Source organism: Ictidomys tridecemlineatus, chromosome 9 (assembly GCF_052094955.1).
Source record: "Ictidomys tridecemlineatus isolate mIctTri1 chromosome 9, mIctTri1.hap1, whole genome shotgun sequence".
In the NCBI taxonomy this organism is placed as follows: domain Eukaryota; kingdom Metazoa; phylum Chordata; class Mammalia; order Rodentia; family Sciuridae; genus Ictidomys; species Ictidomys tridecemlineatus.
Window position 1 is genome coordinate 132,988,392 of NC_135485.1, and position 15,978 is coordinate 133,004,369.

General features: G+C 43.3%; 1 protein-coding gene and 1 long non-coding RNA gene across 3 annotated transcripts in view; one reads left to right on the top strand and one right to left on the bottom strand.

The window, feature by feature from the left end:
* Positions 1–15,978, top strand: part of Maml3 (mastermind like transcriptional coactivator 3) — a 392,101-nt gene that overhangs the window by 183,692 nt on the left and 192,431 nt on the right. The window lies entirely within an intron of this gene.
* On the bottom strand, positions 11,427–12,798 carry LOC110598385 (uncharacterized). Its single transcript, XR_002484223.3, has 2 exons — positions 12,159–12,798; positions 11,427–11,817 (listed from the first exon to the last, which is right to left on the bottom strand). It is a non-coding gene; the product is annotated as an uncharacterized LOC110598385 (long non-coding RNA).

Below are 15,978 nucleotides of genomic sequence, written 5' to 3' on the forward strand. Positions count from 1 at the left end.
CACTGACATTTGACCAAACAACTGGGCCCCATAGCCCAGCCAATAGGACACATAAAATTAGCCATTACATAGGGGAATTCGGGGAAACTGAAGATGTATTCCTGACTCCTCCAGCAGCTGACAATCTCATCCCAGTGATTTCAAGAAAACATTGCTGTCTTTAGGCTCCACAGTTGGATAAATTTCATGTAAATCAATCTTATTTGTAAATTGAAAAGAGAACATCATATTCAGGTTTCCGTAGATCCCATGATGGGAATGTCTTTAGGATAAAAGCCAGGTTGTCTCGACGACATGCTTGTAGTGTGACATCTCTGTTCCAGGAGATATTTGTTGGAAAGAGTATTCTTTACCTCAGTGTCACAAGAATGGGACAGTGAATGAGAGAGTGAGAGTGGGAATCACTGATTTGCACCACCACCCCTGAACTCTCAGAGGCATGCCAGTGAGTCCTAAAGGTGGTGTGGCTGTAGGAAGGGTTAACCCTGGGGTGGGCTGTCTGCTTTCAAATCCCAGCCCTGGTGCTACTCCTGCATTATTTTATCTCCAGTGCCTCAGTTTCCTCATATATGATGGCAGTGATAGTCGTAGTTTCTACCTCCTGGGGATCTTGTGAGGATCCACTGTATTAATATATATGTGTCTGTACCTAATTGGTGCCACCTAAGTGTTTGCTCTCATGATTCCTTCCTGAGAATGTGCACCGATCAAATCTGAGTGAGAGCTGAGATGGTGGAAGAAAAGTTCCCTTCTTTTTTTTTTTGTTTAATAATGTTATTGTATTTTGTAAACCTTTATTTTAATTTATTTCTTTTTATGTGGTGCTGAGAATCAACCCCAGTGCCTCACACATGCTGGGCAAGAGCTCTACCACTGAGCCACAACTCCAGCCCCTGCAGAAAAGTTTCTAGAAGCAGTCTTTCTGCTGGAGCTTTTCTATAATCCAGTCCATGATTGAGACCACTGTTTGCACCTCCTTTGGGAGGTGCCATTCGTAGTCCTCTAGAGGAACTGAAACCAAGATGGAGCTTCCTGGCCTCAAATTCTACACCACAGTTCACAGCGTCATGGAGGATTTCTAGGGTATTAATAGTGAGCTGATACACCTATGAATGTTAAATGTCTTGGAAGCAGTTTCCTGGTGAGCAAATAGCAGATGTGGTGATGGTCATGGTCTAATTGCCCGAGAGGCAGTTAAATATAGTTTTCAGTCCCTTCTGAAGCAGTTATTTGAAAGCTGAAATATTTTCTCGAAAGGCCCAGCAATTGTTCTTAACAGTCAAATGAAGCACAGGGGTAGAGCAGCAGGGGTGTCTGGGAGTGGGTGTGCTTCCTATATACCTAAGTTCCCTTTGTAAATTGTTGGGGGTTTTCTCCATGGGGCCTATTTGGTGTACCTCTGTTGGATATTTGGGGCAAAGCAGAAGCTTTTATTCTTGTAAAAATCCTAATTTAAAAATAGTGCTAGTTATGTTTGAGTTCTTCCATGTCCAAGGCACTATATTAACTCTTTTATATGTACCATCACATGTCATCTTGAAAATAATCCAACCAAGTTGCATACCCATATCATCATTATTTTCCATTTGAGGACACTGTGGCTTGGAGAAGTTAACTTGGTCCAGGTAGCTGGCCCATGGTAGATTCCAGGTGGTAGGAATACAAAAGCCCAAACTCTTAACAGCCACCCTCTAAGGACTTTCTTTAAGTCCCATAAGTTACAATCAGCCCTACTTTGCACTAAGGGCTTTAAGTGCTTTGTGGGCGTGGGTTGAGCTGGTCTCAGGTAAATAATTCTTCTATTAAGCAGTGCTGAGTCCAATCTGATATGCTGGGAAATGTAATTTTCATGCCACTATTTTAGTGTGTGTAGCTTGTCCTCCATGGACAAACATCATCTCAGGAGGAGGCTGAAGGTAGAATGCTGAGGTCTAGAAACTAGGCTACAGATAGCCATCCATGTATGCGTAGCAAGCAGCACTTTTCAATCTTGACAGCAAGAAGGAAAATGCCATTTAAACAAAATGGTTTAGAGCCATGAAAAGGGGGAGGCAGGGATCCAGTGTCCCAGAGATTTGAAGGAAAATCTCCATGCAAAATGAAGAAATAAAGCAGTACAATTTTCATGTCTACTGTAAGCGTATTTTTCAGAAAGACTCATTTTCTTATGCAAAGGCGACACTGCTGTATCAATGACTAATGTTAAAAAAAAACACAACAATCAGAGTGGTTGCACAATGCAGAGTCTTCCTCTATATTTAGAATAAAACTTTGTGTTTTTACTGTCAGGATGTGAGCTTAATTATAGCATGTTGCAAACTTTGCTTTTGTAAAGAGTCTGTGTGTGTGTGTGTGTGTGTGTGTGTGTGTGTGTGTGTAGAGGTTTGTGTGCTTTTTCTTAGCTTTCCTTCTGAAATATCAATAGGAGTTGATGTAAGGTAGTTTAAAAAGTGTAGTTATTTCTTGACCCTCAATGAACTGATAACCTCCCTGAGACCAGGAAGCATATTTTAATCTGTTTTAGCTTTTCCATACAAATTTATATTTATTTACTTATAAAACCAGGAATGTAATCTGGGCTATTTAGGAGGCTTTCATTTTGATCTTTACTTAAATAATATATTAATTATTCTTCTGGAAATAATTTTTTTCAAGCATGGAGACTTGTCCTTAAAAAAATCAGAATTATTTATTATGTGACCTCTAGAATTAGAGTGTGTGGTATGGTTATTTCTTGGCTACTAGGGGGCTACCTTTGTATATTTGCCCATACCTGTGTGTTCAGCATCCGCAAAATTATTGCATTGAGATTATTCACATTGTCAGGCTCATTACACAGACTGAAAAGTATTTGCTTCTAGGCTTAAGTCCTTCAGATCAACCATGAAAATTTGCTCAAGCCAACATTCCCTGAGCCTGAAAGCATCAGCCTGGATGGTTTGTCGAGATAATTAATAAACTCCTCGCTTTCAAAAACCACTATTATGATGAAGCTGATGCATATATTATCTTGAGTTTCTGGATATAAGATTTTACCATACCTAGCACAGGCACATTTTCAGGATTATGTATATTGAGTGATTAATTCAAAACAAATCAAGATGGAACTAGGAAAGATAAAACCGTTTATAAGCTTACCTTTGGGGGAGGGTTTTATTCTCAAGGTATGTTGCTTTTTTCCATTCTACCATGGTACCATGGGGGAAAACTTAACATTTTCTCATTAGAAGATGTCTGGTGCTAAAATAGAAGGGAGTTCATCAGGCCCAGGGAGGTGTGCGGGGCAGACTGTGCCAGATCCTTCACCTTGCATTTCTGTTTGTTTCCTATGTGACTTATTAAAACCACTGCCTAAATAACTGCTTTCATGTTATGTATGTGGATAAATAGAAGAAGTGCTGCTGGCACAGCCATGACCAGGAGGAACTCAATATTTCAACAATTTAAATAAAGTTGTATTAATTGTGTGTGCGGGGGAGGGGTTTGCATTGGAGAAAACATTTATTAAGTATCTATCCTTCAACAGGCTGCTTAAAACTCAGTGAAACAAAGTTTGTGAGTCCCCAAGTGGGAAGCCTACCAATTCAATGTCATATGACAGAGGGGAGGATAAGTACGATTTGTTGATATTTAAATATATTTGTGCAATTGAAGCTTTGACTGTGAAGTTATATTTGAAAGAGTACAGAGTGGTGTGAAATATGCTGCTTTGTCTGTGGTTTTGGTTTTAGTATTAAGTATAAATGTTTGGCTATCAAAAAACCAAACAACAAAAAAAAGAACTGGCATTCATCATTCACCTATCCCTAAAACCAAATATGAAACTTTAAGGTTTAGGGATAAATATTTTTTAAAAAAAATGTTTTGTAACAAGGTTTAGATGAAAACACATCATTGTATTGCTGGAGATATTTAAACGTGTGAATTCCTCAGATGTAAATAAAATGGTTATTCAAATAGTCTGCAGGAATAGGAAGAGTTGATGGCTTTGGAATAATTCACTCTTAATCAAGAGCCTAGAACTTAAAAGGCAAGAAGCTCCTTTCCTCAGTAGCCCGGGTCAATAAGGAGAAAGGGAGGACTTTCCAGAAACTTCTTTGCACCTTTCTAGAGGCAGGGTTGTTGGGGTTGGGGAGAGTGGAATCATTTCTTTAAACTTTTGTCCCTGAGCCTACAGCCTCACCTTACGGTATCACATGGTAGTCCAGAGTTTGAATAGTGGGTAATGAACAGATTGTGCTTATGTAGCATAGAAAACCTGCCATTGCAAGAGGATCTCCGCTGTACATAATTCGTATAAGAAAATCCCATGCACTCACTGTAGTAGGTGTGGGACCCAAGCTGATGCACATCTCATTCTGGTTCTTTCTATTTGGGTCTTAGCCAAAATCATCCCCTACATCATGGCTCGAATCCAAAGCAGCCCCCCTCTAGAATTCCAGGAATGCAGCAATAGGGGTTGCTCCTTAAGCCTCCTGGTTGCCTCCCTCCCCAGGGTTCAAATTACAGTAGCCCCTATTCTTCCTCCTTAATGCTTAGTTCCTTCTCTACCTCTTCTTTTCTCTCTTTTCAAAGCCTGGGTATTTTACTTTTCTAGCCCCAGGCCATGTATGAACTGTCCCCCACCTCCAGCCTGTCTCCAGGTCCCCACAAACCTGGGACCTCTTGACTCTCTTCCTGTCCATATGGCCTATCTCCAGAATCTTCTTTCACATTTGAATGCTGTAAAGAATATATGATTTTTTCCCCTCCCTACAAGAGAAGCAGCTCTCTACCCGTTAAAGTTTTGTGATTAGAGGGAGAAGGCACTATTGAAAACAACCTTATATTGTAGCTTTTTTCATGTTGGAAGAATCTTTTTATTTAGGTGAGACGTTCTTTCCCAGTTTGTCAGCACCCCATTTCTAATACATAAACAAAATAAACTTTGATTTTATATATTTGTTGAAATTTTTGTGTTTTGTTAGAGAAAACAGACCCAAAATACCAACAGGCTTATATTAACATTTTATCTTGGCAAAAATTCAATATCGGTTGTTTTGAGTTATGCTGGTTATCTAATAAAGCAGAACACAAAATGTTGCCTAAATTAACCTGTCAAGCTGAAAACGTTTTGTCTCTGTGATGTCACAGAGAGTTGCTTTATTCAGCTTTGGGAGATACAATGGTCCAATCACAATTCAGTTTTCTAATGTAACTACTCCAACATGTGTTTCTACACAGTTTTATACATAGAATATGTACTTTCTTTATATGGAAAAGCACAAACCTGAGGTCTCTGTAACTAATATCAGGAGTATATACCAAAAGGGCATATTTGGGAAGAAAAAATATTAATGAAATTGTGTCTTATTTAAGGTTAGTTTAAATCAACTTTTTGATGAGTGATTTAAGTGAGAGAGAGCCTAAGACAGAAGGGGACCGTGAGCTCATGCCATGGTCACAGGGTGGTGGCTCTCAGATGTCTGCTTTGGTTCGTCTAGACAGTGCTAGGTCCAGATTAATCACGGGGAGCTTCCTTCAATAATCACGAGGGGTTCCAGGCCACCGAGTGTGTGCAGCAGGACAGGGGACAGGAACTAGCAAGGCTGTGTTCTTCAGCCTTCATAAAAGAGCACTCACTGTAAGCAGCATGGACTCCGGCATCTCTTGAGCTTGGCTACTAAAGAAGTCCTGGAATCCTCTGGGTTGTGTTCTCCTGGATATTATGGCTCTTTGTTTCCATATTAAAGGTTTCTGACATAAAATAATAGGTTGGGCCATTTATTCAGTTATTTGTAGTCAAACTGAAACACAAGAGCATCGCAGACCAACGGGCCAGAGCTGATCACGGCTCTGTCTTGCCCCAAGCAAGGCTGTGCGTGTATCACCCCCTAAACACACACACATGCATGCGGCACACACCTGTGCACAGAAAAGAACCATGCCTTAGTAGAGGTATGATCCTTACTGTCTTTCTTACTGCCCTAATTCTTCCCCCAGCCGTAAAGAAAGACTCCAACACCAGTACCAACAACAAATTACAATTGTCAACTGGTACCCTAGTTTTATGTACCAGAATTAAGCTACAGCACGATACCTGGGGAGAAAACTTCTAACCAACATAAGTACGGCTGAAAGCTCACACCTAGGCCTCAACCTACCTCCATATGTTGATGGCTTTGTTTCAGAAACTTACGGTGATACATATTTATAAGTCAGTGGATCATGTTTGCAGAATCTTCATGATTTTGCAGGGAAACCAAGGGCAAAACGCATATACTACTTAAGCTAGAAAATCTTCCACCCTGAAAAGAATTTTCAAAGATCGTCTAAATATAACTTATTACCAAATTCTGTAATCTGGGCAACACATGTTGCCAATCATATACAGCTACATCTAGAGGCAGAAAACAAAATTAAAAAGCCAGCATGTTTTTATGAAAACTAAGAGAATATGATGTTGCCATAATGAAACGTAGATCAAATCGACATAGTAGGAGGAGAGAACATTTTAATTTATGATTGTGAAATGAACGAACACAATTGTGAGATCCAACCCATTCATCAGCATCACGCGTGGTCTATATTTATCGTAGCTTATAAGACAATATCATTAGTAACAAAGTCTGTGAATTTAGCAAAACTCCTCAGTTATGCAAGTAAATCTCAATGAACAGCAACTCCCTGGAGTTATCTCTGCCTGCTGGAACATGGCAAAATAGAATCTGAGTGGTGCCGGGCTCCTAAAGTGAAGGGGGATGTGTGCCCATTGAGAAGAGGGGGAAGTAGTGGCCCCCGTGTGAAGGAACTCAGGAAACCAGTGTGCGGGGAGAAACCAACCTTGGAGATTGGTCTAAGGACTCATTGGTGAAGCAGCTAAGAGGTTTCCCAGTTTGCCTCCCTTACAGATCACTCACCTTGACCTGGTCTAACATACACCACACACTGGTGTATGTTACTGAATGCCTTCTTTAGGTCAGATATGACTGCCACCGTAATCCTCACAGCACCAGGGAATCATTATCCCATTCTACAGGTGAGGAAACCAAGACTGAGAGCAGTTAAGCCCCTGGCACAAAGTCACATAGCAGGGAAGTGGGTGAGTCCAGATTCTAACCGCTCCTTACTAGAAGGGCCTTAGCAAATCTTTAGAAGGTGCACGGCTATGACATGGATTGGGTAGGCCAAATGTGGAGAAAATGAGCTGCCCCGATACAAGTGAAGGCTGTTCCTGTCTGCAGCAATCACAGCAGCATTAGGGGTGGAGGGGTGAGAAAGGGGATTGTAAGAATGCATGAGAAACCCAATTCCAGACAATGCAGAGCTATGGCAGGCTGGGCAATGAGAGCGCTAACCTGCATGTAGAGCGTACAAGATTCATTCCAGCAAGTGTTTACTGAGATTACACACAGAGCAGTGTGCCAGTGACTTGTCCAGAGATGCAGGAGCTCTCCTACCCCTCAGGCATTTATAGTTTAATGGAGAAAAAACAGATAAAACAAGGTATTAGGTGCTCTCACTGGAGGTCTTAACAAGGCACTGTAGAAGGACAGGGCACAAGAGAGTAAACTTGAACTCAGGGGTTTGGGGAAGCACAGTTGAGGGTGTGGCTTTGCAGTTGGATTTTGAAGAATAGAGAGAGTTTTGACCAGGGATGAGGGGGCTGGGGAGGAAGATGGTAGTGCGTGAAAAGGGCATCCATCTGGGCACAAAGGTCAGCACAAAGGTACAAGGTGGGAGCGTCCTGAGGATTGGGCTGGACGTGATCAACCAGACTGACCCATCTTATAGAGAAATTGAAACATGGTGAAAAGAAATTTGAACTTTACTCAGCCATGGAGAGCCACAGAAGTTTCCCGAGGGACTTAACGATGTCTAGAGGTGTGTGTGAAGATGCTAATTCCGATATCTTTGTCAAGGATAAAGAGAAATGCTTTTGAAAAACAGTTTATACAAGAGAGAGGGGAGCAGCATGTGGTGGTGCAAGCCTGTAATCCCAGAGACTCAGGAGGCTAAGGCAGGAGGATCAGGAGTTCAAGGCCAACATGGGCAACTTATCAAGATCCTCAGCAACTTTGCAAGACCCTGTCTTTAAATAAAAAAATCAAAAGGACTGGGGATGTACTCAGTGGCTAAATGCCTCTGGGTTCAATCCCTGGAACCAAAAAAAAGAAAAGAAAAAAGAGGTGAGGGAACTTCAGGCAGGTCAGTGGCAGGGAGAAAGGAACACACACACTGAAGAGGTGGCACCAGGGACAAAAGAGACATGTGAAGAAACAGGGATGGGCTATGGGTGTTCCTCAGGTGATGCCATTTGCAGGCAGACTTCAGTGGACAGCCAGTCCTCATGGTGCGTGGAGAGGGGAGGAATGACTGCTGGCCCCGTCTGTCTCAGCCTCCATGCACATGAAGGGAGGGGGGAGTTATTAGCGGAATTGTGTCTGGGAAGGACACATATATTTGGTATCCTGCATCATATATTTGGTGGGTTTATGTCTATCTAGAGGTGTTTGTGCACTGGGTAGGTTCTGTGAACACCACTGGCTGATAAAATCAAAATAATTATTTTAATTACAATACATAGACTACATGTATTGAAATTACCTTTCAGAGAAAAGATGGCTTCTGTTGACTCCAAGTATCCATTCTCATTCTAATTTAGAATTTTAACTCCATCCTTGTGTAACCCTGGAGGCAAAATGAAATCGTGCCATGATGTCATGACTGTTAACAGTGTGTCCTGTTCTAATGCAATATGGGCCTGTGTATTAGAACATCATTATATTTTGTGATCATTTGATCTGAAGTTGGCTGGAATTATCTTTGTAAGAACCTTTACTAACTAATAGTGGACCCTGGTTCAGGCCCTAGCTTGCTTCAGATGGGCATTGTGATCTTGAGCAAATCACTGCATGACTGCCTTGTAGGGTTCTTTTCTGAAAACGGAAGGAGTTGGTGCTAGTAGGTCACGAGGTTTCTGTCACTTGCAATCTACTAAATGCCCATTCCTGCCCCATCCCCATCTGTGGAATTTAGTATCTCCCCCAAACCAAGTGCAGTTCCAAATTTTTGCTATTACCATTTCGGAATATGCCTGTATTTTGAAATCTCTCAGCCTAGGGGGCTCCACCCGACAACCCCCAACGACCAGATTTGGTAGGGATGTCAGTGCTGGCATGGGAGACAGGCGAACTGGGAGCTCCGGTCGGGTGTTATCAGAGCTGTTCGTCCACCTGGCAGGCAGACACTAAATCAGTGCTTGTCTCTGCAGCCTCAGAATCCAGCAGGGACACCGAATGCAACTCTTTGCATCTTGATCTGTCTGGTTTGTGAAGTTTTGAAGTCTGGAGAAATTGCAATGCTGGCAGCAAGGTGTGATGTAATTTATGGATACAGTTTTCCTACATTCACAAGCCGAAAGCAGGTCTGTGTGCAGAGAGGCGTAGGAAGAAGAGATGTTAGAAAAGGACCAAAGGCGCCGGAGGAGTGGCTGGCAAAAAGTGGGGTTCCAGCTTTGTCGCCTTTGAGGTTAAGTAACAAAATGCCCCTCGGTAGATCACGGGACCCAAGTCTATGTTGATTGCTTGAATCTATCTCACGTATGTTATTTATGTATAATCAGACTAGACCAGACCACACCCGTGTCATTAACCCTTAATTCACTTTAAATTGTCACCGGCATGAATCTTGTGGCATTTTGTTGTACATTAAATCCACGAGTGAGGTTAATCATGAAAAAAGGGTTTAGTTGTAGGAAACAAGAGTGCAATAATTGCATTTCCACGAGGGGAAAAATCTGATGAAATTACACAGACTTAATTCATTACTGAAAAAAAGAACATGGCTATAAAACTTTTCATTTGCATGTCTCTTTTAGAGAATTTAGCTATTGAGAAAAAACAAGTTAGCAAACAGCACTGCAGGCTCTTTCTTTCTTGTTCTCCATTTGAAAAAACAAAACCAAAAATAAACAGCTATTTTTTTTTTTTACTTATTTTTGGATGATAATGTGATACAGTTGTTTGAAATTTGACTCCCCCTTGCTTTCATATCACAACACAACAAAAACAGAAACTCTTGGCTCCTAAAGCCAGACTGTGAGCTCCCACAAGCAAGAATTGCTAATGGTGTTGGTCCTTGAAAACATCTACTGAAGATGTGATTTAAACAGTACTTCCTTTAAGGGAATCACCTTTTCAAAGCTATTCAAGGGACTTTGTGGGGCAGAGGTGGGAGAGAGGAAGAAGCAAGATCAAATGAAGATACCATAGAAAATCTCTTAATTATTATTTTAAAACAACATTGGTGGGAATGTAAATTAGTACAGCCATTTTGGAAAACAGGATGGAGGGTCCTCAAAACATTAAAAATAGAACTACCATATGATCCGGCAATTCCCTTTCTGGGTATATATCCAAAGGATATGAAGTCAGTATCTCAGAGAGACATCTGCACGCCCATGTTTGCGGCAGCACTATTTCACAATAGCCAAGAAATGGAATCAATTGAAGTGTCCATCGACAAATGGATTTAAAAATCTGGTATGCATACAGAGAGAGAGAGAGAGAAATATTATACAGAAGTTTTTAAAAAGAAGGTTTTTAATATTTGCAAAGATTTGGGTGAACCTGGAGGATATTATGCTAAGTGACGTTAAGTCAGGCACAGAAAAACAGATGCTGCGTGATCTCATTTATATGAGGCATCGAAAAAACTTGAACCCATAGAAGCAAAGAGTAGACTGGTGGTTGAAAGGGCCTGGGAGCAGGAAAAAAATGTGGCAATGTTAGCCAAAGGGTAAAATTTCAGTTTTACAGGATACATTAATCCTGGAGGTCTTACAGAGGACCTGGTAACTGTAACCAATAATACTGAATTGTATACTTGAAAATTGCTAAGAGGGTAGATCTTAACAGTTCCCACTACGCACACCAAAAAGTGGTAATTATGTGAGGTCATGGCTGTGTTCATTAGCTTGATTGTGGTTGTCATTTTCAATGTTATACATTTATCAAAATAGCATGCTGTACACCTCAACATGTACAGTTTTTATTGGTCAAAAATACTTCACGAAAGCTGGAGAAAAAATAAGTACTAGAAAGCATAGAAATAAAATTTAAAAAAAAAAAGATCCTCAGCCACAACCTAGGAAAACTGAAGCATTAAGAATAAGTATTTGAGAGAGAAAGCACTACTTTTTCTAAGAGAGGAACAACCATATTTGATATGATGGATTTATGATTTTACCAAGGAAGAGAAGCAGATCAGGCACTGAAGGGCCTATTAACAAGATATTGCCAAAATACCTCTAGCTTGCTGAATTTTAAACTTAGTATTGTTTGCCGAATGTATGTTTATTGCTTAAATCTATTTCACATATGTTATTTATTTATAACTTTAAAGATAATTTAATATGTAAAACCATCTCTGTTGAAATGTGGGTATTCATTTCCAAGCATCATTTATTGCACTTACAGCTGATGGATTGCTGCAAGTCGGAACTAATACACTTGTAAGGATTAATAGAATATCGGTCTCCCAAAAAAAGGTGTCTATGGTTGCCATGTAACTGCATCTGCCTGGAAGGCTGAGTTCCCTGAGAAGTCTGCTGCGCTGTGTGTCCTGCTGCAGAAGGGGAAAGGGGTGGTGGGCAGCCCAGGACAGCAGTACACGGATGATCAATACCTTCTGATGGAGTGGCAGTGGGCAGCAGTATGTGGTGGTGCAGGACTTCTGCAGCTGGCAAAGCAGAGATCTTATGCTAAACAGGGTCACACTCTTGTGGAAGTGCCCATGCTGTAGATGGGGCCCGGATGCTCAGGAAACCTGGCTTTGCTGAAACAAAACAGGCACAAGATTCAAGCAGATAATCACTGTATGCCCTGGGGTTTATTTTCTCCCAGCAGACAGAGTGTCTTGCGTTCCCTCTTCTTACAAAGTGTTGTTAGGGCAAAGAGGTTTTAGGAAAAAACATCGTGGGCAGCCCACCAGATTCCCCTGGCAGTGGGGAAGAATGCAGTGGGTTTGGCTCCCCACCCCCTGAGACTGCTCCCGCTAGGAAGCTGAGGTCCCTGCTGCACATGCTTTGAAGCCAGGGGTGGAGGGAGCCACGTGGTTCCTCTTTCAGTGGAGGTAGAAACAGGAGAGCCCAAGAGCCGGCTGGGTCAGCTTCTCACCCTCTTCCTGGGAGATGGTGGAGCACAAGGGCGGGAGCCTCTGCCTCCTGATTAATGGAGGATGACATCAGCGCTGCGCAGCCTGGTTCCTGGCTGCTCCTGCTCCACCGTCATCTGCATTTCCAGCTGAGGGAAGAGGCACCTCTTTGCCAGCCTCTCCTTCCCGGCTTCCTGTCCTTCATTTCCTCCTCCTGAGTGACCCTCAGCAGACCTCACGGTCACACCCGCTCAGCCGCATGCACCCAGGCCCACACTCGGGCACACCTCACACACTCAAGTCATGCCATCACACACACAAATCGCACACACACACACATAGTCACATGCACGTGTATTTACATCCTGACACCATTCACACATACAGCCGCATGTTCACACACTCACGTGTTCACAAACTCAGACACACATGCTCACACACACTGGCCTTTTTCAGGGTTCTCTGCTCCCTGCTGTGCTTGTTTTCAAACAAAGCCCCGGGCTGACCTCAGGAAGTAGAAGGGCACTCTGGGTCAAGAGCTTGCCTGTTACTGTAATCACTCATTAGACCTGAAGTTTGATTGGCCAAATTGGATTAAATAAATATTCAGCAGGCAGAGGCTGTCCTGACTGAGAACATCAAAGGCGTGTGACACACTCCACCCTGTCGCTGGCACTGGGCCCGAGCGGTGAGCGCAGCCACTTCCAGCTCTCTCCACTTCAAGGCCCTGGGCACCCCAGGGAAAGGCCCTTCAGTGGTTCGGCCTGAGCGAAGAAACAGAAGCATTTAAGGCCATGCACATGCTCCAGAAGGGAGGCTCCTGAGTGTGTGCCGTGTGGGCTGTGTCCCACCCTGGCCCCTAGGTATCCCCTCCCAGAGCCCTACTCCCTGCTCCTGTTGGGGTTTGGGGAGTTGTAGCTGGTCCCTGGCAGCAAGCTACAGAGTAAGCAGTGAGCACTGAGTCTCTTTATCTCACAGGACAAAGAGGTTCACGCTCCCCAATGCTATGGGCTGGGCCTGCGCAGAAAAAGCCAACCAGGAGGTCTCCAGGGACAAACTGCTCCCTCCGGGGGTCCCCTGGTCATTCTGTCATCTGTCTTAGCCATGTCTGGGGAGGTCAGTCTCTGTGTTGCTCCTTCCTCCCTCCCTCCCTCCCTCCCTCCCTTATCTCCTCCCTCCTTCCTTCCTCCTAGCCTCCTTCTTCTCTTTCTTTCTCACCATCTCAGTTTCCTCGCAGTCATTTCCTCCTACACAGACCTTCACACAAGGCTCATCTCTTCCACGTCTGTCTTTTAGGTTCTGCGGCCACTGCTAAAGGCATCCATTTCCCTAGGTTTGCAGAGAAATTTCAGAGGGTCAGAAGAGGGACTTTGATGGACATTTTCTACTAATAAAGATTTATCAGTTATCTATGTTTATTTGGGATTTTCAGTGGTTCCAGCAAAGACAGGATTGGAAGACAGTGTCTATTTGTACTGAAATAATTGATCTGTGAGGTGGGTGTTTAAAGCCCCTAACAAGCTGTTCTGAGCTCCCCTCGAGCACTTTAGAAATGCTCGTTTATATGTAAACAATCAATATGCTAATTACAAATAAGCCTTATCTATTTATTAAAGCACTTAACTGACTCCTGGTCCCTATTAACTAAGCAACATTCGGTCAACCTTAGCTTGAGGTTCTGCCTAATCTTGAGATCAATGGACCTTAATTTCTCTTAAAGTATTTTATAATTTTTTTCTCACTTAATGACATCCTTCCAATTCCACTTAGTCTGAATTAGAAGGAGAAATTTAAAAAAAAAAAAATCTCAAGATAACAAAAAACTTATCAGCCAGGGAGGAACTAAAGTGGACACCAAGCAAGAAAAATCTGAGACTAGGATAAAGTTTGTGTCCCACTGTAAGAAATAAGTAGCAAGTACTTCTTATTTATCTATTTTTCTCACCTAAATATGGGCAAAGTCAGGCAAAAACACTATTCAGAGTATTATGCAAGTCATGAAATTATTCTAAATTTCTTTTCAGAACTTCTCTTTCCTCTTGGGAAAGTGATCCCGGAACTGGGTGACTAAAGGGGAGACGAGGTAAAGAGAGGTAGGCAGAGGGGGGAGGCTCCGGATAAAGAGGAGTATTCAGTAGGCCCACTCTAGCGTCAGGAGCTCTAGTCGAGTAGAAAAGCGTTAGAGGAGACCTGCAGACACGTTCCAGAGCATGAGACAGCCTAGGAAAGCACAAAACCCCAGTTAGGTGGGATTTAAAGAGCACGAGGGCATCTTGATAAATGTCGCCATTCTAGCCAGGAGAAGGGAAGGCGAAAAGGCTGAGGGAACCCGGTGTTCTAGCAGCGTTTGAAACACTTGGGTTGATTTTCGTGTAAGACCCATAGATGGCTGGGGCCGCGCATCTCTCAAGCCGTGACGGGTTAGGGAAGGATGAACCGCGTGGCCAGAGGAGGGGGACCAAAGAGAAAGAGCGCCCAGGCACAGCATCGAAGCCCTGGGGCCCCTGGGTCTGCAACTTGGTTGAAGACTCTGCTGTCACCCTCTGGAGAGTCTTTGTCATTTGGGGATGGAGCGTTTTCACTGAGCGCTGCTCTTTGCAAACCAGGTGCTGCTGAAAGCAAAGGTTCCTTTACAACAGAGCCTCGGTCCTCCCAGGAGAAAGAAGAAGGCAGCTCATTCTTCTCTCCTGCATCTTTTACCTCTTTTTTAGAAAACTAAAATATGTGATCGTAGCTGCTCTCTGACCCCTGGCAGTTCTCACAGTCTGCTGGGCCAGGCTTGAGGTTCCTCTAGCAATTGGTATGGGCTTCAGTTCCTTAATTGGAAACTTAAAAAAAAAAAAAAATCATGGGCTCAGTTGGTCACATGATAACGTAATCCATCAATAAATAAGCATAAATGTCCAGGGTCGCATTACTCCCCACTTACATGTAAGATAAAGGGACTAAAAAGAGGGTGCTGGATGCAGGGGCAGTGGGCACCAAGGGGAGGAACAGGACACAGCCGACCACACTGCTTGCTGCCTAGTTTTCGCCTGTTTTTTCGGTGTGTGTTTCAGAGCTTGTAACTGACCCTTCACACCTGCCAATCTGCTCCCCTTCATTTATAAGGATTTTTTTTTTTAATGTGGCATCTTTGTCATGAGGGACTGGATTCCTGGAGGAACTGCTGCCTGATATCTGCGAGGGTGCTGACCCTCAGGAGCAGGGTGTCAGCACCTCCTCCCCATCTTCCCGTCCTCCACCACCTTCGCTCTGCAATGCCATGCAAAGCTCTGGCAGTGAACAGCTCTCGCAGTCACCGAGACTCTTGGTACAGATTGCAACCCTCTCTTTCAACGTGACCCTTTTGACTTCACTGGAGTAAGAAAAAAAGGCATCAGCCTCCGTCTTCCACATGGTACTTTCATGTCCTGAAGAGCATAATTAAATTTTCTTTTCTGAAGATTCAAATTACCTCTGTTTCACTCAGAAGAAAGTCTGGTGTAGGAACTGTTTTAGAAGCGTTGTTCTGTGAGAGCTTTGCGGGTAGGAGACTCTGGGTCCAAAGTAAAACTTGAAGTCCGCTCACCTGACAGAAGAGAGGAAGGAGCAGGGTGCCACCATGGGTGCTACCCACTCCCACTTGGGCGCCTTGGCTTGGGCGAGGCTGGGAATCCTTGTAACCAGGCTTCCTTATAACCATGGGGTCTACAGCTTCAGACTCTTCCCGGCATAACTTGCTTCCCACTCCCCTTCCAGGCTTCTGGCTGCCTGTGACATAGTTACAAAACGGATGAACAAATCTAGCGCTCTTCCCTCATACCCGATAAGAATGTCATAAACAGAGACGGTAACAACAGC